Here is a 7,026-nt window from a genome sequence, read left to right as displayed (position 1 = left end):
TGGAATTGTGGTTCAGATCTAAGGACTGCGGGCACTGAACTGAGCAATTTAGGTCACAACCATATGGAACAAAGCTTGTGAGTGTGGGTTGATACCTTCAACTATACGCAAGCAGTGTCAAGGGTGTGGTTGGGAGTCTAGGCTACTAAAATGAAGTTCCAACTTAGGGATTGACCACCTAGGGTGTTCCTACAACTCTTGAGTGATTTGTAGTCCTTGTAGGATGTTAGATTATGGTCAGTTAGTCTCAGTTGTAGGCCCCACTTCCTTAACTAGACCTAAGAGGTCAGGTCATGTCAAGTGGCACTCTGTTTCACATTTTCCTAGAGGGCTTGTACAAGCAGGTAAATGTGGGAGAGGGCATTACACTGGATTCCAAAGCTTGAAGTGGGGTGCTTCAGAGGGCTTTGAATGAACCACAAAAGATGAAACAGGATATCACAAGGTGATTCTACCTTCATCCACCTACTATGCTCATTACCAATCACATTTTTCAAGAAAATTCACAGTCATGCCAACTTTTCACAACACAAAGAACTCTACCTCACTTTCAATATAAGATAAATTTATTTTGAGAAGGCTCATTAGTTAATAAGATGCTAATGGAAAAGAAATCACTCTCCAGGTGGTTCATCAGTGATACAAGCACCATAGTTTCAAGCCAAAGGCAACTACTAGTGGTTCATCAGCCTCACAAGCACTTATGTGACTCTTCCCAATCAAGAAGGTTAATCAATCCATAAGCTTCCAAAGGTTTCCTCATCTTTTAGGCAAGACACTTGTCCTATATGATGCTTATGCCTAGAAAGCCTCCATGAGGGTTCAACAACTGGTGTTTTCAAGTTTTCTTTGATGCTCTTAGTTCTTTTGTGTGCTCTCGAGAGCTCATATTCCTATCCGCCTCTTCCACTACCTACTTGAGCATGATATAACCTATGTATCAATGCATCCAGAGCCTCTCCTCCCTTCTCTACATGAGAGGGTCCAACCACCCTGCAATTCTCATAGTAGTCCTCCCCTTGATAGCGTAGCCCATTCCGTTCATAAATATTATTCCTCCTCTTACTTGTGTTCTCAATGAAAGGACACCTGGCTTGTTCTCATGTTTTTAAGTTAAGGTAATTCATAGTTAGCTCATCAACAACCACTCAACCAACCAATAACTGGAAGTTCAAAAAATAGTTCCCTCAAGCCACCTTCTTCCTTAAGAAATGGAATTTGTGTCCCTCTCTCAGCCATTTAAAATGCTTACAATTACTTATGTTAGGAAAAGTATCACTGGGGGATGTCACAGTCCCCTACCACTTGAGGAGGAGCACCATCCTTGGTGTTCAATGACCATAAAAAAAACAAACATAGTTGATATGGAGCTGTATACACAAAGATATATACAACATTAACAATGTATTACAATCTACTTTATTGAGAAAATAAGAAAGGATACGTTTCCCACATCAGGTAAACCATTTCACATGTGGATTCCTTGGGCCCAAAGTGTCTCCAATGCACTTTGACTTTCTTTATTTCTCAATCTGAAGCACAAACTACCACTGATCCAAGATGCATTGAGTTTTCGATTTGAAATCTCCCTCTGATTCCACCTGTAACATAGACTAATCAATCACATGATCAACACCCTATACATATATTTTAAGCAATGAAACACGGAAAACATCTTGGAATTTTACCGATGGAGGTAAGGCTAATCTATAGGCCACTGGACCTATCCTTTCAAGTATCTAAAAAGGTCCACAAAACCATAATTCCATCTTGGCACATGAACCAATCTTCAAGGAACTTGTCTTGGGTCTAGTTCTCAAGTAAACATGTTCCCCAACTTGTAACTCTTTTTGCACCATATATTGATCCACATAGCTCCTCTTCCTATCCTGTGCCACCTTTAAATTCTTCCTAATGGTCAACATTTTCTATTCCATATCTTTTAACATATCAGGCCTAAGAAGAAACCTTCTCACTATATCACTCCAACTGATAGGGGTATTGCAACTCCTCCCATAAAGTGCCTCAAATGGGCTCATCTTTAGAGATTTTTGGTGCCCATTCCTATATGAAAATTCTACAAGTGGAGGGTACTCTTCCCACTTATTTGGCTGTTGTGTTACATACATCGTCAACACCTCTACAAGGATTCTATTTTTCCTCTTTGTTTGTCCATGAATGTCAATTCAGCCCCCAAGCTTGGAAGTAGCTCCTTCCAAAACTTTGAAGTGAACTTAGCAATCTCTTTGATGAATATTGGTGCAACCTCATTGGCTGAATTGGTGTATTTGACAGCAAAAAAATGAACCACCTTGCTCAGCTTTTCAATGATCACCATTATTACATCATGTTGTCTCAAGGTTCTTGGAAAACTAGTAATGAAATCCATGTATATTACTTCGCACTTCCATTCCAAAATGGGAATGGGATACAATAACTTTTTTTGGAACTTACATTCATCCTTCACTTGTTGGCACTCCATGCATTTATCAACAAAGTCAACTACTTCATTTTTCATGTTAGTCCAATAGTAAAACTTCTTGATGGCCGTGAGGGTCTTTTGGTATCCTGGGTGGAGAGAATATGGTTTAGCATGGAACACTCTCATTATGAGCCTCTTCAATTCAACATTGTTTAGTACATAGATTATGTTCTTGAATCTAAATAACTCTCCTCTGAAAGTTGATATTCTTCGTCCTTTCCACCCTCACCCTCTTGTTGTAGCTTGTCCCTTATTTGTTGATGCTAATCATCATGTTGCCCTACATTTTTTACCTACTCTCCTAGGTCCATTCCATAAGAACTTATTGATGCTACATGATTTACTTGATTCCTTGTATTGAGTGCATCAACAACATGTTTTCCTTGACCTTGATATACTTTATCTCATTATCACACTCATTAAGTATGGCTAACCACCTTGCTTGTCTTGCATTCAACTTAGGTTGATTAAACAAATAATTGATTCCTCCATGGTCTGTCATGAATGTGAATCTCCTACCAAGGAGGTAATGCATCAACATTTTCAATGCATGAATAATTGCATCTAACTCTAAGTCATGAGACACGTAGTTTTCCTCATGTTCATTTAACTTCCATGACTTCATAGAAAACTACTTATCCTTCTTGCATCAAGACTCCATTGAACCCCTCCTTGTAGGTATCCATATAAACTACAAAATATTTGTGAGGATCTACAAATCTCAACATGGGCACGTTAGTGAGAAAATTCTTCCACTGCTTAAAACTTGTTTCACATTCAATTGTACACTCAAATATCTTTCCTTTCCTATGCAATGAAGTGATTGGGTGGCCTATCTTGGAGAAATTTTTGATAAACCTCTGGTAGTATCCTACCAACCCCATGAATGATATAATATCATTCACATTATTTGATGTTGGCCACTCCATTACGGCCTTGATATTTTTAGGATCAAATGTTATCCCCTTCTTGGAGATGATGTGTCCCAAATAATGTATTTGCAATTGGAAGAAATTGCATTTGTTGAGCTTTCCATAAATCTTGTGTTCCCTTAATCATTGTAACACTGCAACTAGATGCTTTTCATGTTCTTATTCAATCGTTGAATATAAAATAATATCATCAATGAACAAAATAAAAAACTTGTCCAAGTAAGGATACAACACACTATTAATTAAGCACATGAAGGTGGCAAGGGCATTAGTAATACCTAAGGTTACTACTACGAATTCATAATTCCAATACCTCATTTGAAAGGTTGTCTTGTGGATATCATCCTCCCTAATTTGCACCTGATGATACCTTGACCTCAAATCAATCTTGGAAAATACTGCTCCTCCTCTTAATTGATCGAACAATTCATCGATCCTTGGAAAAATGTATCAATTATTGATGGTCATGTTGTTTAGTTGCATATAGTCTATACACATCCTGAATGTGCCATCGTTTTTCTTCACAAATAGCACTGGAGCCCCCTATGGGGACATGCTTGGCCTTATATATACCTTATCAAGCATGTCCTTGAGTTGTAGAACCAACTCTAAAGTACTCATTTGATATGATGCCTTTGATTCTAGAGCTGCTCTAGGCCTCAATTCAATAGAGAAATCGACTTCTCTGTGAGGAGGTAATATGAGGGTTTCTTATAGAATGACATCTTGGAATTGCTTCAAGACAAGATATTTGGTTAATATGTCATTGTCATTACTCTCAACATTGGTATTTCCTTTTTCATTGTTATAAATTTGCACAACAAATAAAATGCATCCCTTCCTACTATTTTTATTGGCTTGCATGCCTATGATCAACCTCACAGAAGTAGGATTTAGCTACCCTTGCAATACCTTTCTTTCTCCAGGCTCATCTAGGCATTAGATTGGCATCTTGAAATAATCTACCTTGGTGTGATTCTTGTACATCCAATCCATTCCCAACAATATGTTATATGCTCCTAGTAGCATCACATTAAGGTCTACCATAATAGGTATTCCATTTAATTCAAATGGGAAAGCTTTCACCGAATACTCTGCCCTCTTCTTCATTCTCATGGCTAATTGAACTAGCTAGGATTCCTCATGTGCTTCTTGTTTTGATTGACATCATCTCACAAGATCAGAGCTAACATAGCTATAATTAGAACCAGTGTCAATCAAAATAAATATAGTTTGATTTCAAATAAAGTTACCTTCCATCTCAATTATGGAAGCCTGGTGATCTTCTTATTGATTTTCCAATGTTTGTAGATCATGGGAATACTTCATGCCACATGTACCATATTCTGCACTTCCTTTGTGTTGTATACTTTCAGTCTAGCATGCTTGTGTTGTGGGCAATGTTTTCTTAGATGATTTTCCCCACACGTATAACACCTATATGGACTTTTCCTAAAATTCTAGAACAGTGTTTACCAATAGCATTGAATCTTCATTGGCCCTCTTGAGTGGAAGGAGATGCATGTGATTACATAGTCGCATGCTACCTTTTTCCTTTAAACTTGGCACTATTTTTAAACCTCCACTCAGATGTGAACTTGGGCTTGCGCTTGGACTTCTCGTAGCAGTGTTTCAACTTCTTGATTGCACCCTCCAATGTTCTGGGCTCATCAAACTCAATCCTATTCTTGAAGGATGGTGGTAGTCCACTGACATGCCTTTGAATCTTTTCTTTTTCCTCTTTAGGGTAAGGAACATATCTCAACAATTCCAAAAAATATCTTTTCTTTTTCCTCTTTAGGGTAAGGAACATACCTCAACAATTCCAAAAAATTGGTGGTATACTCCTCATCTAACATTTCTCCCATTCTGAGCTCATAAAATTCATTTTCCTTGTTTCTGAAGTATATCTCAAACATATACTTTCTCTTGAAATAATCTTCAAACTCCCTTCAAGGCAACTCCTCTTCTCTGATTCCCTTGACATTCTGTAATTCTTCCCACCAAATGTCTAATTTTCCCTTTAGATTGTAGGTGGATACCTTCGATTTCATGTTCTCAAAATAGATGTGAATTCTAAAGAATTGGATCTTCATCCATAACAACTAAGCTTCTATATATTCATATTTCCTCATTTCTCCATCGAATATGGGTGATTTTGACTTCATAAAATCCTCTGGCATATAGTCTCTTTTTCTCTTTCTCTAATGATGATGATGATATTGTTGAGGCCCCCGAGAAATAAGAATAGAACTATGCCCATAAGCAATAGTTCTTTTCTCAGGGTTACTCAATGGTGTATTCTCTCTCATGGTGTATTCACTTTCCTGGCTATGGCTCTTCTTGGACCCACTACCATCCACACCATTTGTTCCCTCCTATGATCCCAAAGGGATCTACTTGTCTCTATGACTAGTCCCCAACCCATGCTGCCTCTATCTCTACAAGTCTAAGAGGCTTTGCAGTATGACTGTATTTACCTCAATTTTGTTCCTGAGCACTTACCAACCTTTCATTATCTACCTTACAATGTCTAATCTCGACCCTTAGGCTCCTCAATGTATCCATCAAATCAGCAGAGTTTTCTCCTCCCCTATTCTCCACTAAACATTATTCACGCCCATATTGTGACCAATGATAATTGTATTAAATCATCCTACTACTGATTCACTTTCTTCTAACCATCATTTTCTATTGGTGATGTGTTTCATGGAGCTACTATAATAGAGCTAACTTAAACAACCATTCATGTTAGTCAAACTTTAGATCATTAACGCTACTACATATATGCACAAATGGTAACAAATATACCAACCAACATAAATTGTTAATTCACACAACCATAAGATGATCATATTGGTCATTCATGTAATCAATCAATCACAAACCAACTTTTTCCACCTAAACATTCGTTTTATTAATTTTCTAAAAATCAATATGAGACCCCTTGCTCTGTTAACCATGTAACAGAGTATTGATCTATTTCTCCCATGATAGAACCCATCTAATCCAAGTGATAAACTTGGATGCTCTAATATCGCTCTATAACAACACCCCCTCCTAATCCCCACCCAGACACAGGTTAGAATGAGGTGGTTACTATGCCGACACAAGATCCATAGTGCCATCATGGAAATGGGGCCTAAAACTATTGACCTTTTTCAACTTCCTCAAAATATCTAATGGTTGAATCCATTGCATTCGTCTTGTTAAGACAATTCGAGTGATAAATTTTTTCCCAATCTGACCCTCAGATTGAGAAATATGACCATTTAAAGATTCAATCAACAAGTGCCATGTCATCAATCCACCAAGTGGTACCCTCACGGTGTCCATGTGGTTATCCCTACCATGTTCAATGCCACTTGGCATCATTGTACTTGTTGTCATCCCATTCGTGGCAGTCTTTCCTTAAGTCACTGTGACCCACAAATCTCCATCGCAAAACACATGCCACACTTAAGGGCCAGTGGTGCGGGTCCCCCCCATGATATGGTATCTTGAAACTAATTAATCGTCGAGAATCCTCCTCTGCTAATGCCCTTTCCACCAAGGAGTTTCGTCTGAGATAATTTCTTGTCGAGAACTATACTACCGAGATCTCTTTTACCA

The sequence above is a fragment of the Pinus tabuliformis genome, chromosome 4_1, assembly GCF_031772625.1.
Source record: "Pinus tabuliformis cultivar Carrire ecotype Pingquan chromosome 4_1, CPIR1, whole genome shotgun sequence".
In the NCBI taxonomy this organism is placed as follows: domain Eukaryota; kingdom Viridiplantae; phylum Streptophyta; class Pinopsida; order Pinales; family Pinaceae; genus Pinus; species Pinus tabuliformis.
This window is presented reverse-complemented; position numbering follows the sequence as displayed.